The sequence below is a fragment of the Bos indicus x Bos taurus genome, chromosome 12 (genome assembly GCF_003369695.1).
Source record: "Bos indicus x Bos taurus breed Angus x Brahman F1 hybrid chromosome 12, Bos_hybrid_MaternalHap_v2.0, whole genome shotgun sequence".
Lineage (NCBI taxonomy): Eukaryota > Metazoa > Chordata > Mammalia > Artiodactyla > Bovidae > Bos > Bos indicus x Bos taurus.
Window position 1 is genome coordinate 84126131 of NC_040087.1, and position 25175 is coordinate 84151305.

The window sequence follows — 25175 nt, forward strand, 5'->3', positions numbered from 1 at the left end:
ACCCCATGGACTGTAGCCCACCAGGATCCTCTGTCCATGGGATTCCCCAGGCAAGAACACTGGAGTGGGTTGTCATTTCCTCCTCCAGGTCTTCCCGACCCAGGGATCGAACCCGCGTCTCCTGTGGCTCCTGCATTGCCGGTGGATTCTCTACCACTGAGTCACCGGGAAAGCCCCTTCTCGCCTGATGCTTGTACCTCAATCCCATTTCCCACTCAGCTGTCATTGTCCCGACGAGAGCATCGTAAGCTGGGCCATGGGAGCAAGTGGAGATGGCATCTCAGTTAAGGCAACGCCACGCTCTTGATGCTGAGTCTGACCTCTGTACCTAGGACAGAATAAATTCTCAGAGGCTGAACTCTGGGTGAACTAGAAAAGAATAGCTTTATTGCTTTGCCAGGGAAAGGGGTTTGCCCCAGCGGGCTAATGCCTTCAAAACTCTGACCCCATCTGGAGGGGGTAGTGAAGAATTGTATGGTATTAGTTAAAAGAGGGCGTGATCAGCTCGTGGACACTCTTCTGATGGCTTGGCAGTGAGGGAGTGGAGTCAGCATCATCAACTTTCTGGTTCCGAGCCGTCCAGGGCCTCCGTGTTTGTGGGCAGAAAGCAGCTAACTTCTGTGTAGTGAGGGTTTCAGTATCTGCAGAAAGCTCCAAGATATCTTCCTGTGTATCCCTTGAGGGGAACCAGGGCCCGGCTCCAAGGCTGCCCTACTGTTTCTTGACTGCTCTTTCCTGGTTTCGGCACCCCCTCCCTTCCCTGATTGGCAGCTGTTTGAACCTTCCTGTTGGAACTCAGAGAAGGTCATGGAGCCTGAATGAAGCCTAATTCCTGTAATCAAGAAACGGGGGACACAGACGTCTTTTGTGCCCAGGAGCCCCACAGGGTCCTGCTCCATCTCACTCTCGTCTCCTCAGATGCCCCTCATATCCTTCATGTCCAGCTTTATCCATATTCCTCTGCGATCAAAACCCTTTGTAGGACACGTGAAACAAACTTCTTCCCTCCAAGGCAGGGCTCTCTCTCATCAGCTGGTGAAAATGTGGCACCCAGTGGCTCACGGGACCTTCCTAGTGCTGTGTTTCCCCTGAAGCAAAGGTTCAGGATGGCCTAGTTCAGTGTTAGTGGCAACTTCACAGAGAGAACCGCCGGGTGGACTCACAAAGCGCCAGGGTCCTGTTTGCGGCCAGGCCAGTAGGAGCAAGAGTGTGGCCAGAAGGGCATTGGGTGCCGGCTGCGGGGGGTCCTGTGCGGGGCAGGGAAGGGCAGGCACGGAGCGTCTCCCTTTCTGGGTTCCTGGGCTCCGGCTGCACTGGTTTCAGGGAGCTCCCCCTACATCAGCTGGAAACCCGCCGGAAACCAAGGCAGCTGAGTTCTGCTTCCCGTTCCTCACACGCACATTTCTGTGGACTGAAATGACCCCAAAGTCACAATAAGGCTTTCGAGCTGAACCCTCTATGCAACAGTAAACATCCATCAGATAATGACAGTCATTCTCTTCCTTGCAAACGAAATGGAAGGAAAAATTAGCAGATAAGGTTTCAGATCCTGATCCATGACCTCATAACATAGATGTACTTACTTAAAATGTCCCCCTTTGCCTTCCACTAAGGAAGCATCTTCTCCCTTTCATTCTTGACTTTGGTCAAAGAACTGAAATGGTGAGGAAAAAAAATGGTGAAAATCCTGTTCATTTATGATTCGGGGTCCTGTGTTATCAGAGCTGATGGATAGCCTACCAATTAGATAGTTTTACAAGAACTGCGAACTTAACTCCACAAAGCTCTCTTCATTTAGGAAAACTCACACTTGGCGCTGCTCTCCCGATCCGCCCCACCCTCCCCTTCCCCTCTGTGTCACACATCCGCTCTCTGTGTCTGCATCTCCATTCCTGCTCCGTGTGTGGGTTCATCTTTATCATTTTTCTAGATTCCAAGTATATGCGCTAATGTACAATATTTGTTTTTCTCTTTCTGGCTTACTTCATTCCGCACTTAGTATTACAGGTCAACGCAAAGCAGAAAAGACCCAGAAAACCTCACATGCTTCTTGATGTATGTACCGCGGTGATAAAGGAAGTAACGACTACTCCCATCTCTAGAATGGCCACTCTGCCAGCTGCTCTGGGGAGTGCGCTTGCGATCTGGCAAGGTGACCACGGCCACCCTGCCCCTCAGAAGGAAACCAGGGATCGCCCCTGCACCGCCCCGCTCAGGGCAGCAGAGCCCTGAAGCGACACAGAGGCAAAGCTGGAGCTACATTCAGGTCTGTGCAGCTTCAGAGTGCACTGTTTCCACTCTGCTGTGCTAATTCGTGCAGGTGGATGGGAGGCAACCTTGGCTTCCCGTCCTCCACACAGACGTCACATCCACACAGCCCATGATGCCCAGAGGACAGGTGCAGAGCAAACTCACCGCTGCCGGTCCCCAGAGACACCAGCCCTCCTGTTTCCAGCCGCACTCCCTGTTTCACCCTCGAGCAGGAGACCCCGTTTGCAAGCCCTGGAAGGCCCCCATGCCCGCCTCCCCTGTGTATACTCACACAGGTCTACACTCGGCCCTTCTCCGGGGGCATGACCTTCACCTGCACAAGGTCATTGCTCTCATGGGTGGGAAAGTGTGAGTCGGGAACATTAGGCTTCATGATCTTGAGCTTGTAGTAGCTGAAATGTAATAAACTGGGGTAAGTCTGTCTTGTTTTTGAGAATAAATATGTTGCACTTTATCCATGGCTTGCACCACGGGCAGAGCATAGGCGGTAGAGCGCCAGCAGCTGGAAAGGTTTGACCCCACAAATGCAGCGTGTTTGATCCAGAGCCTTCTGTATAAATATGCAACGTGTTTATGTGGCCCATCGGTTGCTGTTAGGGCACCAATAAACCCCCACAGGTGGCAGAGTTGGGGACACAGCCACACTGGTGTCCGTAAACGAGGCATTTATTCAGGGCATCGCTCCAGTCTGCTGCTTCGGGAACCTCTTCTCCGTCTTCTATTCATGAAGTGAACACGTGTTTCTGATCAATATGTAGAGATCAATTGAATGATATCATTACACGAAAAAAAGCAAATGAGATCCAATGCAAATATGTCGATTCTAGTTATAAGCCTACTCTGTGATTCCCACAATTGCTTGTCCCCAAATGTAAAAACAACGTGATTAAACATCCTTTTAACTTCTGTTTGCCAGCAAACACCAGGTCCAGAGTGTGCTCCACCCACTCCCTAGATGCAGAAAAGACCTGGTCTTTTTGTAAGAGTGGAGCCTCCTTCCATCCAATCCCACTGACCAAAGAGCTGCCTTTGCCAGCAGGGTGAGGTAACGTCCCCCAGGCCCCCAGTGTCTAAGAATCTCTGCGGAGTTTCCGAAGAGCCAACCTGTTCTCTCCATCTTTCAACAAAATGCAGTCAAAAAGCAACCGTGTCCTTAGTTTTCTAGAATTTCTCTGACTGAAATTTGATTTTTAGCCTCTAAACTTGCCGACAAAGGTCCGTCTAGTCAAAGCTGTGGTTTTTCCAGTAGTCATGTATGGATATGATAGCTGGACCATAAGAAGGCTAAACGCCGAATAACTGATGCATTCAAATTGTGGTAAGGATGTGAGAGCTGGACCCTAAAGAAGGCTGAGCACCAAAGAATTGATGCTTTTAAACTGTGGTGTTGGAGAAGACTCTTGAGAGTCCCTTGGACTGCAAGGAGATCCAACCAGTCCATCCTAGAGACCAGTCCTGGGTGTTCATTGGAAGGACTGATGCTGAAGCTGAAGTGCCAATACTTTGGCCACCTGATGCGAAGAGCTGACTCATTGGAAGACTCTGATGCTGGGAAAGATTGAGGGCAGGAGGAGATGGGGGTGACACAGGATGAGATGGTTGGATGGCATCACCAACTCAATGGACATGAGTTTTAGCAAAATCCAGGAGATAGTGAAAGGCAAGGAAGCCTGGCATGCTACAACTTGTGGGGTCATGAAGAATCAGACATAACTTAGCAAGTAAACAACAAAATTTGACATTTCAAAACCTTGCTTGCTATACAGCTCAATCCTCTGTTCCTAACCATCCACACCAATTTCTACTGCCCTCAGCAGGAAAGAGCTCATTTACACGGAAGGTACTCCAGGATCTTAACATGAAGACAGCAACTGCTCCCCACTTCCCGCTCAAGCCAAACACTTTGGGTGCTTCCACCCCAGTTCTTTCCTCTTATTTCCCCTTCTTATCCCAACTGCAACTGTCTAATCATCTGTCAGAGGAAGAGAGGATACGCATGCCTGGAGCACCCTCGGCCCAGGGGCCATCCTCCCTGTACTGTGACTCTGTCGCCTTTCCAGCGTGAACTGAGGGCCACCTGTGCTCCATGGGGCCTCAAAGAGTCGAACATGGCTGAGCGACTGAACAACCCGTATTCCATGCACAATGATCCATTCTGGCTCAGTGACCATGTAAATTACAGCATTTGGATGTGTTCCCAAATAACTGTGAGATGGAGAAAGAGAAAAACTGTGGCTGCAAATTTAGTAGGTGCACTAGGAAAAGCTACAATGATAAACCTTGGTTTTCTCTAGGCAGATAAAAGGTGGTAGTCATCTGCAGCCCCAGTAAGTCAGAAAGGCTTGAGAGATCCCACAGGAAATGAAGGGCAAGGTGAACTCCTATCAAAACCAAATTTTCAATTCCAGGGAACTTGAGGACTTTTAAGATAAAAATTACAGTTGGACCCTCGCACTTCAATTCACACATTTCTTTGTTTTAACTTTTTCATCTGTGAAGTACAGTACCATCTTCCTACTTAATGACGTTATAAAATAACCGGTGAGACATGATAAATCTGAATTATTTGTGCACACCCTGAATCTCCAGTAAATAATGGAGGAAGGAGAGGGGGAAATCAGAAAGCATCCGTGGATAATAGAAGCAGGAGCCATAATCACCAGGTGTTTGTAGGGAACTAATCATTCCATAGACAACTTGATTGCTTTTGTGATGGAATTACAAGATTTACAGATGAAAGCAATGCAGCTGATGTATGTCTAGAATGACGACTGCAATATAATACACTTGATACAGTGTAGCACAAAATCCCGCTTGCAAAATACATCTGTGTAGGTTGGGACTGTCACAGAACAGAAAGCCAAGGAGAGGCTGCCAAGAAATGAGTAAGAACAGATAGAACTGCTTCTTTGGAGCCTCCTGTAACCCTGACTGACAACAAAGATGACCTTGGATTTGATGCTCAAAAATCTGTTTAAAAACCAACAGTCAAAGGATAGTCAAACATGTCACCCTTGCTGAATATTTGGAACTACAGAAATGGTACCAAAAAAATGGTAAAACCATGGATCACAGACCACAGATTCTTGAGCAAAAACTAAAAGTTTTATCAACTCTGGCAAAACACATATTTTTTGTTTTCCATATCTCTCATGCATGTGCTCAATCACTAAGTCGTGCCCAACTCTTTGCGCCCCAATGGACTGTAGCCCTCCAGGCTCCTCTGTCCATGGGACTTCCCAGGCAAGAATACTGGAGTGGATTGCATTTCCCCCTCTAGGGCAATCTTCCCGACTCAGAGATCCAGCCCACGTCTCCCTCGTCTCCTGCATTGGCAGGCGGATTCTTTACCACCTGAGCCATGGGGGAAGCCCAGTATCTCTCATGAGCTACTAGTAAAACTGGAAAAGTAGCTCTAATCATCATGTAGCATTTATGGAGTGCCTGTTGTATGCCAGATAATGACTTAAGCATCTCTCACGGGGCTCCCCTTGTCACTTACCAGTGAAGAATCTGCCTGCAATACAGGAGCCATAGAAGACTCTGGTTTGAACCCTGAGTCAGGAAGGTCCCCTGGAGGAGGGTATAGCAGCCCACTCCAATATTCTTGCCCAGAGAATCCCATGGACAGAGGAGCCTGGTGGGCTACAGGCCATGGGGTGGCACAAAGTCGGACATGACTGAAGCGCCTTAGCACGCTGCAGGCATGCGCCTCCTGTGACTGAGACCCACAAGGCGGATCCTGCTTCCACATGCAGTGTGAACACTGCTGGCGTCCTGCCCTGGCCTCCTCCACTGCTGAGCATCAAGGCTTCCAGTTGCCAGGATACCCCTTCCTACTCCACTGGCCTTGACCCTGCTGGAGCCTCTGTTCCCGGGAGGTTATTCCTCCCCAGCTCTGTCTCCTGCAAAGACAACCTGCACCCAGCTAACACAGGGACACCCAGGCTGGTTCCGGGGTCCTTGTCTCAAAGGGGTCCAGCCTTGCACACCACCTCTCTCTGCAGAGCTCCCCATGGAATCAGAGGGAGTGCAGACTCTAGCTGAGACGACATCATCGCCCCAGCCTGTCCGGCTTCTTCCCTGCTTCCTTTTCTCCTGAGACTATCCCCTCGGGCAACCAAGTGCATCCAAATCTCTCTGCTTCTCGAGAACCAAATTCAGAGTGGAGCTGGCAGAGGCAGAAAGGGAGCCTCAGGAAGGGTCGGTAACTAGGTGCTGGGTCGTACTGTGAACTGGCAGAGCCAGAGTCTAGCCCGGGCTGCCCTCTAGGACCCGCATGCCCAGAGGGAACAAGGCCGTCCGACAGGGTGGGCAGGGACAAGAAGGGTGCTGACCATGTCTGAGCCCTGCTCCACCGCCCTGGGCCCTACCGCCTTCGCCCTTCAGGCAGGTTCGTCGCTGAGGCTGAGGCCGTAGATTGCCGTTTGACCACGGCTGGGCCCGAGGAGTTTCTGTCCCTTGCAACCACGAATCTGGAGGCAGCATCCCTGACGTGAGTAGGGAGGCCAGGGGTGAAGCATTAGCTTGTTTCCGAGACAAGGTAACAAGCTTGTTCTCAGACACATTTAGGTGGAGGTGCCCAAGGAGAGAAGAGATGTCCACAAAAACGCTTTCCTAAGAGAAGAATCGACGATGTGGACGAGACAGAGTGGGACCCGACAGGGACGAGAACCCCACGGCCCGGCAGAAAATTGAGAACCTTGAAGACAGAGGAAAACAGTCAAAGGAGACCAAATACTAAGAATGCACTCATTAACCATAGTCAAGGACCTTCAGTTCTTTCTCCAGGACTATAGATGATATTCTGAGCCACATCGTGTGAGCTGTCTTATAGATACTGAAACCCCAGGTGGACGGGATAACTACGTGATGACCAGACCGTACCCAGGACACGAGCTGCCACACTCTGAGAACTGGCCATAAAGAAATGGGGGGAAATGGGCCCTGGAACTGAAGATTAGCTGTACCTAAAGCAACCAGCACGAGCTGATCAGACCATCGAGGACCAACCTGAAGGCGACTGTCAGAGATGACTGTGCTGTTTCTGGATGTAGATCCCCCCTCTCCCGCACTCCGTCTAAGCTCCTGCCCCACTAGTTGGGGGCTGGTAGGGGGAGTCAGGCTTCAGACAGATGTCTGCCCCCCTCCCTCCCTAGTTCCCAGCGTCTGAAATACAGCAGACTGTCCTTTCCACCATCCTGGCCTGTTTAGCGGCTTTTGGGCAGCAAGAAGCCAGACCCTACCACACCTCTTTCACTAACAGAAAAAGGAAATAAATCCTGAACTGGGTACTGATGATTTGCACCAAAATAAAGATACGGAAGGGGATGCACGTGTGTGCTCAGACATGTCTGACTCTGTGCGACCCCATGGACTATAGCCCGCCAGGCTCCTCTGTCCATGGGATTCTCCGGGCAAGGATACTGGAGAGGTTGCCGTGCCCTCCTCCAGGGGAATCTTCCCGACCCAGGGATTACACCCGAGTCTTCTGAATCTCCTGCGTTGGCAGGCAGAGTCCCTACCACGGCACCACCTGGGAAGCCCACAGAGGGGACATTCCTGGACAGTTTTCAGGCGCGGAGAGTAGGCAGGGCTGTCAGATTCTACAAATAAAAATGGAGATGGCGCCTAGCTTCAAGTGTTCTTCAAGACACTCTGTGCACGGAATCTGTGGAGCTGCTAAAGGAGCAAGAAAAAGAGCCATGGGATCTAGAGGCGACTTTGCTGAATGTGCCGATCGGTGATCAGAGAATTCCTTCAACACCTTTACACCATGAAACCTCTGCACCTGGTGTTACGTCTCTGGATTTAGTGTGCCAGCATCTCCAGTGTATCCTGGTTCATAGTTGACGGGGACTGGAATAGAAATTTGGACCCTACTGTTGTGTGAAAATTGTGTAAATCTTAATTGTGTCGAATTGGTTCATAATGTCTTTCGGGTCTACTGTATTCTACTTCTCTCTACACGCATTCTATTAATTTTGGAGAATTTGATATTGAAATTCCAACTAAAAATCTTAATTTATCTACTTAAAACAAGCAATTGTAGTATATAGTGGAACTATACCTAATTTTGTTCTGTATTTTCTATGTCTCCTATAAATATGTTATCATATTTTCATAACTTAAAAAATAAGAAAGAAAGAGACAGACAAGGAGAAAAGAAAAAAAAAATATTTTAACGATTCCCCTGATAAAATATTCAGATCCTTCCATTTATATAGGTTTCTATTGATGTTTCTTGGTAAAAAATGTTTATTATTTTCTACATCGTTTCAGTTCAGTTCAGTTCAGCACCTCAGTCATGTCCTACTCCTTGTGACCCCATGAATCGCAGCACACCAGGCCTCCCTGTCCATCACCAACTCCTGGAGTTCACTCAGACTCACGTCCATCAAGTTGGTGATGCCATCCAGCCATCTCATCCTCTGTTGTTCTCTTCTCCTCTTGCCCCCAATCCCTCCCAGCATCAGAGTCTTTTCCAATGAGTCAACTCTTCGCATGAGGTGGCCAAAGTACTGGAGTTTCAGCTTTAGCATCATTCCTTCCAAAGAAATCCCAGGGCTGATCACCTTCAGAATGGACTGGTTGGATCTCCTTGCAGTCCAAGGGACTCTCAAGAGTCTTCTCCAACCCCACAGTTCAAAAGCATCAGTTCTTCAGCGCTCAGCTTTACAGTTGCACAAATTTTGTACAAAAGTACTTTACATTTTATGCTCTTCTAAATGAGCATAAAATACCTTCCTCCTCTTTTCTAAACAATGACCCCCCTCATCCAGAATCTTCTCAGTCTCTGCTTTGCCCACACTGAACAGAAGCCCTCATTCTTGACTCTGCCAAATTTCTCAACGATCGCTGCTTATTCATATCCAGATCTGGGTAAACTTCTCGAACTATTCATACTTACAGACGCCCTGGCTGGCGGCGTCTGCTCCATCTCCACCAGGACGGGTGCACTGCACCAGTGAACGTGCGTGAACTCCTCTCTCCCAGTCCGGGCTATTCCCCGCTCACCATGACTTCTTAAGAGCGTGTGACATGACTGGTCTATTTCTTCTGAAATCTGGGGCTGCCTGACTTCTGTGACCCTGAGTTACTTTGGCTCAACCGCGACCTCTTTGGCTCTCACTTCTCTATCTCTTTATTGACTTTTCTTCCTCTTCCCCCCTCAAACTTCTTCTTAAACATGAACATTTCCCTGAGCTAATTCCTGCATCTCTTACCAGTTTGTTCCTTTTTTTTTTCCCCCTTCACTAACAAATTCACCCAGTAGCACCATTTCCCCCTCTAAGACACTGAGGAAGAGTTCCATTTTTACTTGAGCATTTAAATTCAACCCACCCAGCCCGGGGTGGGGATGGTAAATGTCCCTCCTGTTTCCTCATTTCTGTTAATGGCACCTGCCTCCTCTCCATCGTCCACACCAGAAGCTCTTCAGTCGCCTTGGACTCCGTCCTGTTTGTTCCTTCGGGCCGAGGAGTCGCCGTGTCTGGTCCATTTTTTTCCTATTTATCTATCTCAGTGAAGGACAGGGGAGCCTGGCATGCTGTGGTCCAAAGGGTCACAGAGTCGGACACAACTGAGCAACTGAACAGAAACAACAAATCTCATATCTATCCCTTCCTTTCCCGTCTAGTACCACTTGAAAATGGCAACCCACGCCTGTATTCTTGCCTAGAGAATCCTGCAGACAGAGGAGCCTGGTGGGCTACAGTCCTTAGGGTCTCAAAGAGTCAGACCCGACAGAGGCTAAGAACACCTATCACTTCCAGAACCCAGATATCTCCACCGCATGGACACTGAGCCTCTTTCACTAGCTTTCTTCCTAACACTCTTTGTTCTTTTAATGCATTTCACACAATAGCAGGTTTAATACCCTAGTGCATTGCTTTCTAGATCATGTTCCTTGCCCCTGCCTGGTTAGCTAGGAGGTAGACTGGGTATGGAAAAGCTGAGCTGAGATTCCTGGTGAAGACAGAGTATCCACCAGGTCTGAGCATCCAGCCTGCCAGCTCGGGAGGGGTGATGGAGACTGGACTTTTCTAGCGCTTGGAAATGTGAGTCCGCAATTCGGAAGCAACCAGAAGACTATCTGAAGGCAGGCCAAGAGTACGTGGAGGGTGCAAGCCATTCCCTCTGACGCCCAGCCCTGCCCACGACGGTGAGAGGGCATGGACGCAGTCAGCACCCCCTAGAAACCGGTGGGTTCCTGCAGGGGGCTGGCGAGCTGCTGGGAGATATGGCTGCAGACACTCAATGTTGATTCAGGAACAGATCGGGGCTGGTTGGCAGAGAGCCGACACTCTGCAGAGGCTGTGCTACGTGAGGGGTAGCCTGGAAACAGTACAATACACTTCAGGGAGTGTTTGCCAAGCTCAGAACAGGAATGAGAACAAAGCTGGATGGTGAGCGGGCGAACTGCTGAATGAGGACTTCATCCACGCCCCCAGCCCGACCCCAGCGGGGGAAGGTGGACCGGGGGACCTGTCATTCAACACCTGTCCCTATTTACAAAGAAGCGGGAAGCCAGGACCGGTCAGAAACCTACAGCCCCTAACCTTCCCTACAGGGTATCGTCCGAATTCCTTAGCCTTTCAAAAGCAATCCCCCCAGAACTGAGATGCATTTACCTTTTTCATCTGGATTCCAGCTTTTCCCTTTACTTCTTCCCTATTTTAGTCAACCCCTTAAACCGTCGAATATATATTTGAACTTTTCCGTAATGCTTAACTGTCTCTGATCCATCCCGACATTATCTGCCCTTTAAAAACAAGGTCTACACACCCTTTCCCAGAAGAGATCTTTCTTGATCAAACTTCGCCCATCGTATCTCCCTTACCTGGGCTCCCAACGCACCTGTTTTCTAGCTTCTTTCTCAGTTCACCACGTGTGTATCACATCGAGGGGATCATCCATCTGTGCTGATTATGGCAGGATTCCCCAACCAGAATGCGAGGTCCTTGAGATCAGGAAACCTCCCGTGTTTGCCTTGGTGCCTCCTACAGTTCTTACAATGAGGTTGCTTACCTAAATAGGTAATTGTTAAATATTTCATGGTCACCATCTCCTTTAAAATGCTTAGGCCCAAGAAGGAAGATTTTTTTTTTCTCTGCCTTCCTGTTTTCGCCGTACATTTTGTGAGTTCCTCTCATTTACATTCCTCTTCCGATAAAAGCGCTTGCCATAGTAACAGTCTTGCCTGGTGATGCTCAATCTCTGGTAATAAGCAGGATGGATGCAGATGTCTTGGTGGAAGTGAAAATGCATATACTGACAATCAAAAATCCAATATGTTGGGGAAATACACCAAATGATTATTTTTCTTTAGTTTTTTTTTTTTTTCCCCCCTCTGAGTCTTTATTTAAAGGTCTTCCCCAAAAGATAAATATTGTCCCTCATTGACTGTATATTTCTAATTTGTTAGAAGCTTTAGGGTTTTGCTTTCTGAGTTTGTTTGCTTTTTCACACAAACCCAAGAGCTTTGAACAAGGGAATCTACCAGGTCTGCAAGAATCCCTGATAGCTGAATACAACTTGTTTTTTTCCTTCCTTCAAGATGAGAAGCCCAGGGTGAAATGAGGCTCATCCGGAGAGAGAATTATAATCACTAGACAGACGAAGACTTTTTTTCCCCTCAGTGAAACCCTGCATGGGAGTTAGCACACCTCATCCTGTTTCTGGGCTTCCCCAGTGTCAAGTGGCAGATGCGAGTTCTATCCCTGTGTTGGGAAGACCCCCTGGAGAAGGAGACGGCAACCACTCCAGTATTCTTGCCTGGAGAATTCCACGGACAGTGGAGCCTGGCGGGCTGCGGTTCGTGGGGTTGCAAAGATCCGGACACGACTGAGCGACTAATACTTCTGCTTTCACCAATGGGGCCCTGTGGATTCCTCTGCCCGCCCCGCCCTCCACAGTGAGTGGAGGAACCTCATAGCATCACCCAGGCTTGCTTTCTCCACCTCCCCACAGCCAGGCAGACTGAGGAGCTCTCCTGATCTCCTAAGAACATCTGACCTCCAAACGCTGAGCTTCCCTGGGGCATTCATTCTAAGAGGCAGCCTGTGTTCCTTTTGGCTTTTCAAAATGAGCTGAGTTCCTTGCTGGTGGAGAAAAACAGGAACATATTGACAGATTGATTTCTTTTCATAGATTGATTCCCATTCTAACAGAAAGTCTGTGCTGTTCGGAAGAAACACAGGGTACCTATTTGCTGAATTTGACGTCTGCGTTTCCAGGGCTCTTGTCATTTTCAAGAGGGACACGCAGTCTGACTGAGGTGGAGGAGAGAGGCCCGAGTCCCACGTTTTTCTCCCAGTTCATTGCTTTTCACACAGACGGCCCCTGCCTCTTCTCACCTCTTCATATTGTGGAATTGATTTGGACTTTCTTTCTCCATTGATTGCTGCTTTTTTGTTAGTTTCCCTGCATTTGCCAGTTCAGAATCTGCCCGTGGCGAACATCATTTGTCCAAACGAGCTCCCCTTTGGGAGAAAGGAGGCCACGTCAGGTCATGCAAAAATGAGAATGTTTTTGTTGGTGTAACCGTGTCTCCCCCGCCCCCATGCAGGTACGTCCACGTCAGGAACCATCATGACTAATTACAGGGTCAGCTCAAGGCGTCGAGTTGTGCAATCGGGGCCCACACACGCCAAAGCAATGTTTGTATTTGCTTGTTTTGTTCCAGAGATTTTGCTTATGTAATTGCTACCAAGCTGAACCTTCCTGAACATCGTTTACTCCACACCTTAACTCCATAAATGAGTCTGGATCAACCCTTTAGGTCAAAAGATGAGAAGATCCCTAATTTCCAGCATTTCCAGGCTGTCTGTTCTCCATGGAAAACGATTGCCTCAGAAGACAATGGTTCTGTCACAACCTCTGCTGTGACACACCAAAATACAATCCGGCGCCTGGCAACTTGCAAAATGCTTCAGCACTAAAATGCTCCCATTTTGTTTTTAAAGGAAGATTGCACAAAGACATTAAAAACAATTTTCTGATGTAGCATGTTTTGCTCAACTTCATTTGACATGGTCAATAAATTTGTGGAGAAAATCAGCGTATTAAGAACTATAAATTTTCCTTATTTCCAAGAATATTGATTGTGACAAGAGACTGGATATGTATTTGTAGGCACCAGGAAGGTTCAGGAAGGGTCCTCCTGGCAATAAGGTCCTCCATGAGGTCTGCCAGGCTGCTCTGTCTGTGGGATTCTCCAGGCAAGAATACTGGAGTGGGTTGCCATGCCCTTCTCCAGGGGATCTTCCCGACCCAGGGATCAACTCAGCTCTCCCACATTGCAGGCAGATTTTTGACCATCTGAACCACCAGGGAAGCTCTACAAAGCATGAAATGGAAAATGGCTAAAGTTAGAGTTTTTGCCACAGAAAGCAGTACAGTTTATTTGCAGCCTCTAAAGGTCCAGCGAGTGGAAGGTATCCCAGGGGAGGTGTGTCCTGACACCTCAGGGAAACAGGAGGACAGCAGGTGAGACTCTTCAAATATTCCCCCAAACAAGACTCGGGCAAATTTTCCCAAAGTTCCTAGAGATGGAGAACTATAGGAAACTAAGAAATTAGATCAACTACACATTGCATGTAAAAGGTATGGTGAGGAAAAGAAGGAGTTGCTTCCATACTCGGCTCTGAAAGCGAGCCCTGAATTCGGACGCTGGTGGGACACAGCCTGGCCATCAGGACAGGCCAGCAATAGGCAGGCCAGGGGCCTCAGAAGTGGCCGTGACCAGGAGGAGGCGGACGGGGCCCGGAGGATGCGGGGCACCGCTGTCCCACCGTGCCAGTGGAGCCCGGACAGCCTGGACTCGAGGCCCTGGTGAGCACCGTCCTCTGCAGCCAGGCCGTCTCACTTAAGCAACTTGCGGACTTACCCTAGGGGGACCTTCTCAGGGGAAAGTTCCTTCCTCTCCTAGCACTACAAGCTCTGCGCCGAACACTGTGTCACCAGGGATATCATCCCGTGTGTGTCTTCTCTGGGGTTGAGTCTGAGAAAATGGTGTTCCCCAGCCTTGCAAACCAGCTGCAGGCATACCTTCAGATGCAGGTGTTCAGTTCCAGACCACTGTAATGAAGCCAACATCCCAGTAAAACAAACACCGCGATAGAGGGAATCACACAAATGTTTTGCTTTCCTGGTGCATATAAAAGCTCCATTTACAAGGGATGGCCACCTAGGAGGTGTGCAATAGCATTATGTCTAAAAAGCATGTACATACTTTAATTAAAAAATACTTCATTGCTTAGAAATGCTAACACCATCGGAGCTTCAGCAGAGTGCAGTGCACATGCGTGCTCAGTTGCTTCGTGTCCGATTCTTTGTGACCCTGTGGACTGCAGCCCGCCAGGCTCCTCTGTCCATGGGATTCTCCAAGCAAGAATACTGGGGCGGGTTGCCATGCCCTCTTCCAGGGGATCTTCCCAACCCAGGGATCAAACCTGCATCTCCTACGTCTCCTGCATTGCGGTAGATTCTTTACTGCTGAGCCACCAGGGTAGCCTGCAAGGTGCAGTCGTAACATCAAAGGTCATTGATCACAGATTGCCAAAACAAATACAGTAATAATAATGAAAAAGTTTGAAATATCACACGAATTACCAAAAGATGATGCAGAGACACCAAGTGAGCAAATACTGTTGGACAAACGGCACTGAGAGACTTCCTAGAGGCAGGGTTGGCCCAAACCCTCAGTTTGAAGAAAGTAGGCAACATCTTTTTTTTTTTTTTTTTTTTGTCCTCATGGCAGAGCATGCAGGATCTTAGTTCCCTGCCAGGAATCAAACCTGGTCACGGGAGCAGGTCTCCCAGGAGTGTTATATAAACCATTCAGTCTCTCGGTCCCTGGTTAGCCTGTTTCTGTGACTTTGCCTGCAGACTTCATTCTTGCTGCAATATTTCCTCTCTGCATGGGTGTCCCTCAAACATCTTCTTGTCCACCCCTGAAGGAGTTTTTAGACGTGTCCTTCCTAACCGCTCCCTGTGACCTGTTCTGGTCACAGATACGCTGCACGTGGTGGTACTGTGGTCATTTGAAGGCCCACAGACTGCGGTCATATCTCAGGGGCTTTCTGTCCATCGAGGATCAGTTTTCACCTCCTGGGAACCACATTGCCCTGTTGGAGATGCATGTTCTACCAAATTCGTGACTTCCCTGTCCCGTTTTTAAGAAGAGGTGTGTGGAGAGCGTTTGAAATTCTCGTTCCCGTTTCCAATGAGCAATTCTTAATACACAATCTTGCTGCTCTCAAAACTCTTGAGATGATCCCGCGTTTCCCTGTGAAAGGAAAGGTCAGCCTCTTCCCATGGAGACCTGAAGGGTGTGAAATTCGATGCTGGCGGCCACACCCGCCCTTGGACGTGGGTTGGGAGGGCGGAGGAGGGAAGGGCAGTGGCGTGAAGTGGGTGCCAGGTGACAAGCAGTGTCAGGCATGCTCCATCGTAAGCAGGAAAGGAAAGGCACTGTTCACAGGCAGATAAAGGAATGTCTGCCTATCTCAGGGGTTCTGATGGTGGTGTTGCAAATAAATGACGTACTACTTTTTCAAAAACTCTACTGAAGTGCAGGTGATTTATAATGTTGTATTAATTCCCGCTGCATAATGAAGTCACTCAGTTATATATTCCTTTTAAAAATATTTTTTCCATATGGTTTATATAGGATGGCTTCCCTGGTGGCTCAGATGGTAAAGTGTCTGCCTGCAATGCAGGAGACCTGGATTCGATCCGATCCCTGGGTCGGGAAGATCCCCTGGAGAAGGAAATGGCAACGCACTCCTGTACTGTTGCCTGGAAAATTCCGTGGACGGAGTTGACCGGTAGGCTACAGTCCATGGGGTCGCAGAGTCGCACACGACTGGGCAGCTTCCCTTATACAGGACACTGAATATAATTCCCTGTGCTCTACAGAGGGACCTTCTTTATCCCTTCTACATGCAAAACCTTACATCTGCGGAACCCCAACCTCCCCCTCCACGCCTCCCCCAAAACCCTCCCCTTTGGCAACCATCAGTCTGTTCTCTACGTCTGTGATTCCGTTTACAGAATTTAACATAAAAACAGACCTCCAGCATCTCAGCACCGCTCAGTGTGGGAACTCTCCCACCTTCTGCAGGGGAAGCGGCCCCACGTCGCTGTTTCCGTGGAGAGGTCAGCCCCGCCGGGCACAGAGCGTTTTCCCAGGGACCCACAGTCTAGCTTAGGCGGGTGCCCCTGAGGCCATTTGGCACGTGTGTTTGGGCGTTGGCCAGACGTCCATCCAGCAGATGGCTGGAGCCATCAGCACATGTCCGGAAGCCAGTGCATACACTACCTCGGAGCATTAAGCCAAACCCTCCGCCTCTTGCAGTTTGCAGATGCGGCTCTGACAGCATCCCTTCCTCCTTCCAGGAGGAGTGAGAGGTTGTGCCATCCTGCCCAGCGCCCCTAGTGCTGCCTGAGCCACATGAAGGGTCAGAGCGAGGGGCTCCGGGGCTCTTACAAAGTGCTAGAAGGAGAGGCTGGGGAGGGCACGTCCTTGGAGCACTCTTCCCAGCAGGTGAGTGCCATCTGATGCTCCTGGGATCCCCAGCATGCTCCCTACAGGTCAGACCCAGGGCTCTGCAGGGTGGATCCTCCGGCAGACATGTTGCATTGGGGAAAGTGAGGGTGGGGGATGGCTTCTGCATTCCCCATCCTCTCCCACCATAAAGATGCAAACTGATCCACAAGGCAGAGTCACTTCTCACCTGGCCTTGTTCCTTCAGATTCTGTCTTTACACTCTGGTGAACTGATTCTGAAAGAGATGAGTGGATCCCAATGCACAGAACTTTTAAGTTTGGACTTTCCTTCCTCAGTTGACTGGAGCAAATCCAGACTGTGGCGCTGCCCCCATCCTAATGCTGGGTCAGCAGAAACAATGGCGCCCAGGGTGGCCGGCTCACAGGCAGGACCTGAGGTCCAGGCTTGGCGATCAGCTGCAAGACCACCACACTGATTTGTCTTTCTACTTCTGGGCCACGTTCAGAGCAGTGCGTGGGGAAGCCGCCCAACGGGATGCTGGCTGCAGAAATGAGTGAATGCAACTCTCAAAACCGCCTTCCATTTCTCCCGAGTTCCTACTTTTTATACAAGAAGTAGAAGCAGCTACAATGGCTAAGAGTGAGAGCTGGGTGCTATGAGACAGACTCTTCCTGGATTCTCTTGGCAGGCCAGTGAAAAAGGTAAACATACATGATACCCCATTAACATGGAGTAATGGCAACCTTTAGAACTGACTCATTTGTTTTCTCAACAGTGTGTTCGAGGGCAGGGAGTGCAGAGATGAACCCGATGGGCAAGGTTGAGTGGAACCACTGAGGGTCTCCGGTGAGGCGGGGGTGAGGGGTTGTTGTTCTCAGCCTGGGAGGTGAGCAATCGTTGTCTCAGCTTGCAGGCTTGGCCCAGATTCTGAGATAACAGGGCAAGTCTCATTAAGCATCCTGCTACATGAATATCAAGCTCGTGTGATCTGGAGAATGTTTCAAACATAATTTATTATTGACATGAATCAAATAAAAAGCCATACATTGCACCGTCCCAAATTTCACTCTTGATAGCATGAGTCAGCTAGTTTTCTCCAAGAAGGTCCAGATAGTAAATATTTCCGTTCTTCAGGCTGTGCGACCTCATTCTCAACTATTCACTTTGTTTTGTAGCAGGAAAGCGGCAGTAGACAAGGCATACACAAACGGTCAGGGCCACGTCCCAATAAAACTTTATTTACAAGCACAGGTGGGTGCCCACCACGTCCCAATAAAACTTTATTTACAAGCACAGGTGGGTGCCCGTATCAGAGCCGGGGGCCACAGTTGACTCACTCTTGGTTTATAGCGTTGAAACAAAATTGTTACAGTAAACAGAGCATGCTTCCAGGAAACGTGAGTTAGAAGAAGTTATATGGCAAGCGTGGTACGTGCTCTGCCCTTCAATCGCATCCAACTCTTTCGCGACCCCATGGACTGTAGCCCGCCAGGCTCCTCTGTCCATGGGATTTCCCAGGCAGGAACACTGGAGTGGGCTGCCGTTTCCTTCTCCAACACCTGGTATATACCTTACAAAAAGTAAGTTCAAAAATGAGATTTTAAAAGATAAGTTCTCATTCTGAGATGCAGAACATCTTTGTATCTCTTAAAAATTATAAGCAAAGCTTTGTGTAACAGTATTTTTCCAAGGACTCAATCTATATACTGCCAGGAGATTCCCAAACTGCTTGAAAAAAAAAAAAAAGGCTAAAAATCACTGATTTAAAATAAAATACAAATTTCAAAGTGGACAATCTCCAATTTCCTAATAATGATGGTACCAGTCACTCTACCAAACTCTACTCCAGAGAAGGCCATGCTAAACCACTAGCAATGTCGTTATCTAGTCTGCCTGATTCCCCAGTCACATTCGTGGGCCCAGAAAACTCCCCAAAAGGCAGGAGAAGGAGACAGCAAGCCCTGTGCAGTCGCAGACTGAAGCTGTCCACTCCTCCTTCTGTGACAGCAACATTCACCAAGGGTTTTTAGCTCTGTCGTAAACTACAATTTCCTTGGGGTCTCATGAAACCTCGGGGTGTTCCCGGGAGGATTAATTCCTTTTAGGGAGATCAAGCAGGAAATAAAACAAGATTACTCACAGGTAAAGGAATGTTCTTAGAAATTCCTTTTTACTCTTGTTCGTTTCTTTTTTACTGAACATGCCAAAAACCACACCTTGTAACTCTGGGAAATTCATTTTCCACAGCTATGTAAAGGACTCTCTACACCTCAGACTGTGGCTTCTACAGATGATAGCTGAAGCATTAAAAGCTTTCAGAAACTTTTTTTAAAAATAACCAAAAACAGCACTGGGCACATGCTTCCCTGACAGAAAAAATGAAATAAAATCAAGCTCTAGGTGTATTCCCAGGAAGCTCAACATAGCTGGAGGGCTCAGGGCCTAGAAAACAAGGAATGATTTCCAAGAAATTTATATGTATTAATTAAAAATCCTATGTATTTTTACCTACATACACAAAAAGAGAGATAGTTGTAAAGAATCCACACCTGAAAATCTTTCAAAACTTTAAAAGGTTAATAAACCCAGAATAGCATCCCAGTATTTAAGAAGAAAAAAGTCAGAGTACTAATGTACCAAACGTCAGCACTTACTATAGAAGTAGAATAATTACAACGGTATAGGATTGGCAGAAGAACAGACAAAACAGATCAATGAAATAGAACAGATAACCTAGAAATAGACCCACACAAATAAAGAAAAATGATTTTTGAAAAAAGAACCAAGGTAAATCAATGGAGAAAAGACAGACTCTGCAACAAAGGAACATCCTGAAGCAACTGGACATCCACATGCAAAAAAATAAAGCCAGACACAGACCCTACAAACTTCACAAAAATTAACTCAGAATAGGTGGCAGAACTAAGCACAAAATGCAAAGCCATACACTCCCAGAAGATAGCCCAGGAGCAAATCGAAATAAGTTTGGATTTGGTGACAACATCACTAAAAACACAATCCAGGAAAGACGCAGTGCATCGGGTGGACTTCATTAAAATTAAAAACCACTGCCTGAGCTCAGGGAAAGCCAGTGTCCCAGAGGAGAGCCAGTTAGTGGGGAGGAGTTCTCTCTTATTTGGGGAGGGTCAGCCTTTCTTCTCTTCAGGTCTTCAACTGACTGGGTGAGGCCCACGCCTACACTGGGGAGAGCAATCGGCCTTACTTAGTTACCAATGCAAGTGCTAATCCCATTCAAAGCATCCTCACAGACACACCCAGGATACTGTTTGATCAACATCTGGGCCCCATGGACCAGTCAGGATGACCCAGTGAGGGAAGCTGGGGGCAGTGGTGGGAGCAAGGGGCTCATGGGGACACTCTGCACCTCTCGCTCAGTTCCTGCATGAACCTAAAAATGCTCCAAAGAATAAAATATACGTTCAAAAAAAAAGATTAACAACTCAGAATGAATAGCTCACTTTTCAAAGAAGTAATCTCCAAACATAGCTACATGAAAGGTGAATGCATCTTACAAAAATAAATTTCAGTTAAGTGGAATTGATTGACAAGATTCACCAGTTTTCAAAAGCCTCTCCCCTTCAGCCAAGCGGATATTAATACAACCCCTATTGGAAGATGATGATCATTAACTGGCAATTTAAATTTGTATAGTGACTGTTCTCTGAGTGTTACAGTAGAGGATTTCTGACTGTAGGTTAAAGTAGACAGAGATATCTTTAGTCAAGAGAATTCTGCCACCTTCAGTCTAGAAAAGAGGAGAAGGGGCTCTATGTAGCTCACTCCAGGGCATAGGAGAACTCCACATGCTTTGGTAACAATGAAAGAAGGGAGTGACTATTACACCAAGTTTGATGTTAAATCACGGCTCAATAAAATCAGAGGTTGGAAAACTATTGCCTAAGACTCAAATATGACCACCTCGTGTTTTGCAAATAAAGTTTTATTGGAACACAGCTGTGCTCACTTGTTTAATCGTTGTCTGTGGCTACTTTTGCAAAGGTGAAAGTGAAAAGTGAAGGTGAAGTTGCTCAGTCGAGTCCGACTCTTTGTGACCCCATGGACTGTAGCCTGCAGGCTTCTCCATCCATGGGATTCTCTGTACTATCTGGCCCTTTCTAGAATAATCCTTCCACCTCCCAATAAATTTTATCAGTTGTTATTTTCTTAGGGGAAGTTTGGCTTGTTTAATTTTATGAGGGAGAAGAAATGTCTCCAACCACTTCTAAATATGATATGGTATCCTGAATTAAATCCTGGAAGAGAAAAGGAACATTGGTTTGAAGAATGGTGAAATCTGAATAAAGTCTGTAGTTAAAAGCATTACAGAAATGTTAATTTCAATGCAACTTGGTTACATAAAACATTAACACTAGGAAAGTTCTCTGCGAAATGCATGCAACTTTTCTGAAAATCTAAAATTATTGCAAGATATAAATGTTATTTAGAGAAAAGTTCTCAGCAGATAGATATTTGAAATAAACATTCAGAATGTGGATGGAGTCTGTCTCAAGTCATAGCAGTGGTGTGGCTATAAGGGTCATTCATTCATTTATCCAATAAACATTTAAGGACTTGTGACAGCAACCAAAAAATCTCTTTACAGGAGTATGTATGAACATAGGCTCGCTTCCCTGATTTTGGCAATTTTATCCAAGCTGTAAAAATCTTCCTGACACAGATGACAAGTGCATTGTGAGCAGGTAAACGGAGGTTTGGATTTGCAGGTAACAACAAATTCAGATAAGCTCAAATAAAGTCTTCCATTTTTAACATTCCCAGAGGAAGTTTAAAAAAGAGAGGAAATGAATACTTCCTTAAAGTACTGAGGAGAGGAGGAGGTGAAACATCTGAGCGCCCGCTCTTCACCCAGGTTGCACATTTCCTCTCCTGGCTGCCTGCCAGGTCTGAGCACCATGGAAGCATTAGCCCCGACAGAAGCCAAAGGGCTGAGCCCAGGGGCCAGGCTGGGTCCCCAAGGCTCTGGGACAGCCGGTCTCGGGGAAGTTGTTTCCACTCCTGGAAGAAAGTTCATGCCACATGCAGATGGGGCTCTGGATGACTGGAAGCCAGACTCTTCAAAAGGCAGAAGTGGGTATGAAATCGTGTCCAGAGACCCCATGGACTGTAGCCTGCAGGCTTCTCCGTCCATGGGATGGAGCAGCGATGGTCCATCCCAGCCCTGCGGGGGTCGGACACACTGCAGAGATGTGTAAGATGCTAGCAGCTTGAGGAGACCCTGCAGTGCCCACGCAGTTTTATTTGTTATTTGATCAGTGGCACAGAGAGGGAAGGTGCCCTCACCCTTTCCTGCTCAGTGGCTGTCCACGCTCACGACCAGCGCACATCTACCAAGATGCAATGACCAGCTCTGTGGGGAAGAACTGGTTAGTCCGTCCTGTTCCACTAAAGTTCAGAGCCTAGTAGTTAAGCCCTGCCCGGTTGCAGGGAAATAAGCCTCACACATCCACCTCTGCTTGCCCAGTCTTAGGTTCATGCCCTGCACACTGAAGGGATCAGAAGAATAATTTTGAACGTGCCCTTCAACTCTGAAACGTATGACACTGTGCTGAGAGCCATGAGCTCTGACGTCCACACGCTCCCTCTGACCTGATTAGGGAGGTGTCCCCTGGAGAGAAAGTGACGGAGTTGAGGTCTGGGGACCCCACTTGGGTCACTTAGGTGCAAGAATTCTGACATTCAGAAAATACCCATTCCCAGAACCGAAGGGCCCTGTGACAGTCCGGCCCCTGGGAATCAGTGCCGTAAGTGCCCGGGCCCTGTGACAGTCCGGCCTCTGGGAATCAGTGCCGTAAGTGCCCGGGCCCTGTGACAGTCTGGCCCCTGGGAATCAGTGCTGTAAGTGCCCCGGGCCCTGTGACAGTCCGGCCTCTGGGAATCAGTGCCGTAAGTGCCCGCCGAGGCTCAGCAAAGGGCACTTGGTGATCTCAAGGAGGAAACTTGAGCCTGGGGAAACAAAAATACTGTTTGGATTGTATTTCCTGTCATAAAGTTGGAGTCATGGTTTTCGCTCCCAAGCCGGAAACGAAGTGTTTCCTTATTGCCAGAGGCCTGAGATACAGGGTTAAAGGTCCCAGCGCAGAAAGTGATTCAGTGGCGGCTGTGTCCCCAGAGAACACTGACCAATGTCTCCACAGGCGACGGGCTCGCTGCTGAGCACTTTGCAGGAACTGGCTAATTTAACTCCCACATCTGCCTGCAAGGCCGGAGACCCTGGTTCGATCCCTGGATAGGGAAGACCCCCTGGAGAAGGGCATGGCAACCCGCTCCGGTATTCTTGCCTGGAGAATCCCATGGACGGAGGAGCCTGGTGGGCTACAGTCCATGGAGTTGCAAAGAGTTGGATGCGACTGAGCGACTAACACTCTCTTTCACCTTCATCAGCTCTACAGAGAAGAGGTTGTCATGATTCCAACCGGAGGAAAGCAATTCTCAGGCTTAATAACCCAGCCCAAGTCATAAAACTAAGAAGAACTCGAACACCAGGAGTCAGAACCCGAGGTCCACAACTTTCAGCACCCTGCCTGGAGCCCCGAGACGTGGGGATGTGACCCCAGCTAAGCGACAACGTGACCTCCCCTCTCAGAAGAGCAATGACGGAGATGCAGCCAAGGTCTCCTCCCCGCAGCCTAGAAGCTGAGGCTCTGCTGCCCTCTGTCCTGGAGGAGCCCTGAAGTGTGTCCTGTAGCCACTGACCCCTCTCAACAACCAACTCTGAGCTCTGGTGTAGCCTCAGATAACTTGACCTTGTGAGCAACCCTTTACCTAAAAAGTAGGGGCTAAAAAGCTTATGCACTTTCCCAGTTTATAAGACAAGCTCACACGAGATCTGGGGATGGAGTGACATTTAGAATCAAAATGGTTCATGTTCATACAAGACAGACAAAACTACTGTTTTCTCCATGAAATTATAGTTCGATGCATCTGCTCTTTCAATGGTTCTTATTTAATTTCTCTTTCTGTGTCTCTGATGGTAACACAACATACAACTCACAAAAGAGCTTTTCCTGTTCAGGAATGTATTTTACCTTGTATGACTACATCGTCATATTTTATTTCCATCTCAAGAACCTGATACAATTAAACTTTATACAAACTTATTTATTTAAACTGATACAATTAAATTCGACCACTTCTAGTGGTCTCTCACTAAAAGTGACTCTCTGCTCAAAATATATACTGTACTTTTGTATATTCTACTGAAGTACATGCTTGGGACTCCCCTGGCCATCCGGTGGTTAAGATTCCACGCTTCCCCTGCAGGCGGCTTGGGTTCAATGCTTGGTGGAGGAACTAAGATCCCACATGCCACATGGTACAGCCAAGTAAATAAATAATAAAGTACATCTGTGTTGTCATTAAACGTAAGTGCTCTTGTGTAGAAAGTTGGGGTATTTTTATATTCTTATTTTTGAAAATGACCATAGTTTTTAATTTTAAATTAATTTAGTTTTTACTTTAAAGTTGTATGCTTTGTCTTAAACTGATTGGGCTTCCCTAGTGGCTCAGTGGTAAAGAATCCACCTGTAACGCTGGAGCCGAAGGAGACTCGGGTTCAATCCCTGGGTTGGGAAGATCCCCTGGAGGAGGCCATGGCAACCCACTCCAGTATCCTTGCCTAGAGAATCTCATGGACAGAGGAGCCTGACGGGCTACAGTCCATGGGGTTGCAAAGAGTCAGACATGACTGAAATGACTTAGCGCGAAGCATGCAGGCTTAAGCTGATTGTCTTACAATAAAGTCAAAAGCCATATTCTCCTTCTATCTGACATTTCCAACCATGGGAGCTTATCTTTAGTGATAAGACATATAAATTGATGATCTTCAGTGACTGTCACCTACAAAAAATGATTCTTTTATACAGTTTTACCAAACACAGCCAGTTGAACAAAAAGCAGAAAACTTTGCCAGCATTACCTTGAAGCGAATGAATGAGAATATCAGCGTGACATGGTCTCTGTCTCTGCAAAGGTGTTCTCTACCTGCACTGCGTAGAGAGAACACAGGGCCGCTCCATCTGACTCCCCGTGGCGTTCTCAGCACAAGGAGTTAAACCACAACTCAACTGCGTATCAGAACTGGCAGGAATTCCTTCTGTCTGAGGAAGCGATCTGATGATAGCGGTGTTGTAATACGTCTGTGGTGAGTTCACTGAAGACACGGTGTTCTGTTCTTGTCAGACCCTGCTCATCGAAACAGGACTTTTGCAATGAGGGAGAGGATGAAGGCAGTGACCTACGAAAACAGCTTGGGAGAGAGGCCAGAGGTCAACAACGTGGCCTGCAAATGTTGAGGAAGAGCAGGAGGGCACCTTGTCGAAAACATGCGGCCAGATGTGAGAGGGGAGCC

At 47.9% G+C, this 25175-nt stretch overlaps 1 long non-coding RNA gene across 1 annotated transcript; it reads right to left on the bottom strand.

Annotated features, from left to right (window-relative positions):
* Positions 1–359: 359 nt before the first annotated feature.
* On the bottom strand, positions 360–24998 carry LOC113902556. The gene is made up of 2 exons (XR_003513862.1): positions 24744–24998; positions 360–2663 (listed from the first exon to the last, which is right to left on the bottom strand). It is a non-coding gene; the product is annotated as an uncharacterized LOC113902556 (long non-coding RNA).
* Positions 24999–25175: the final 177 nt, after the last annotated feature.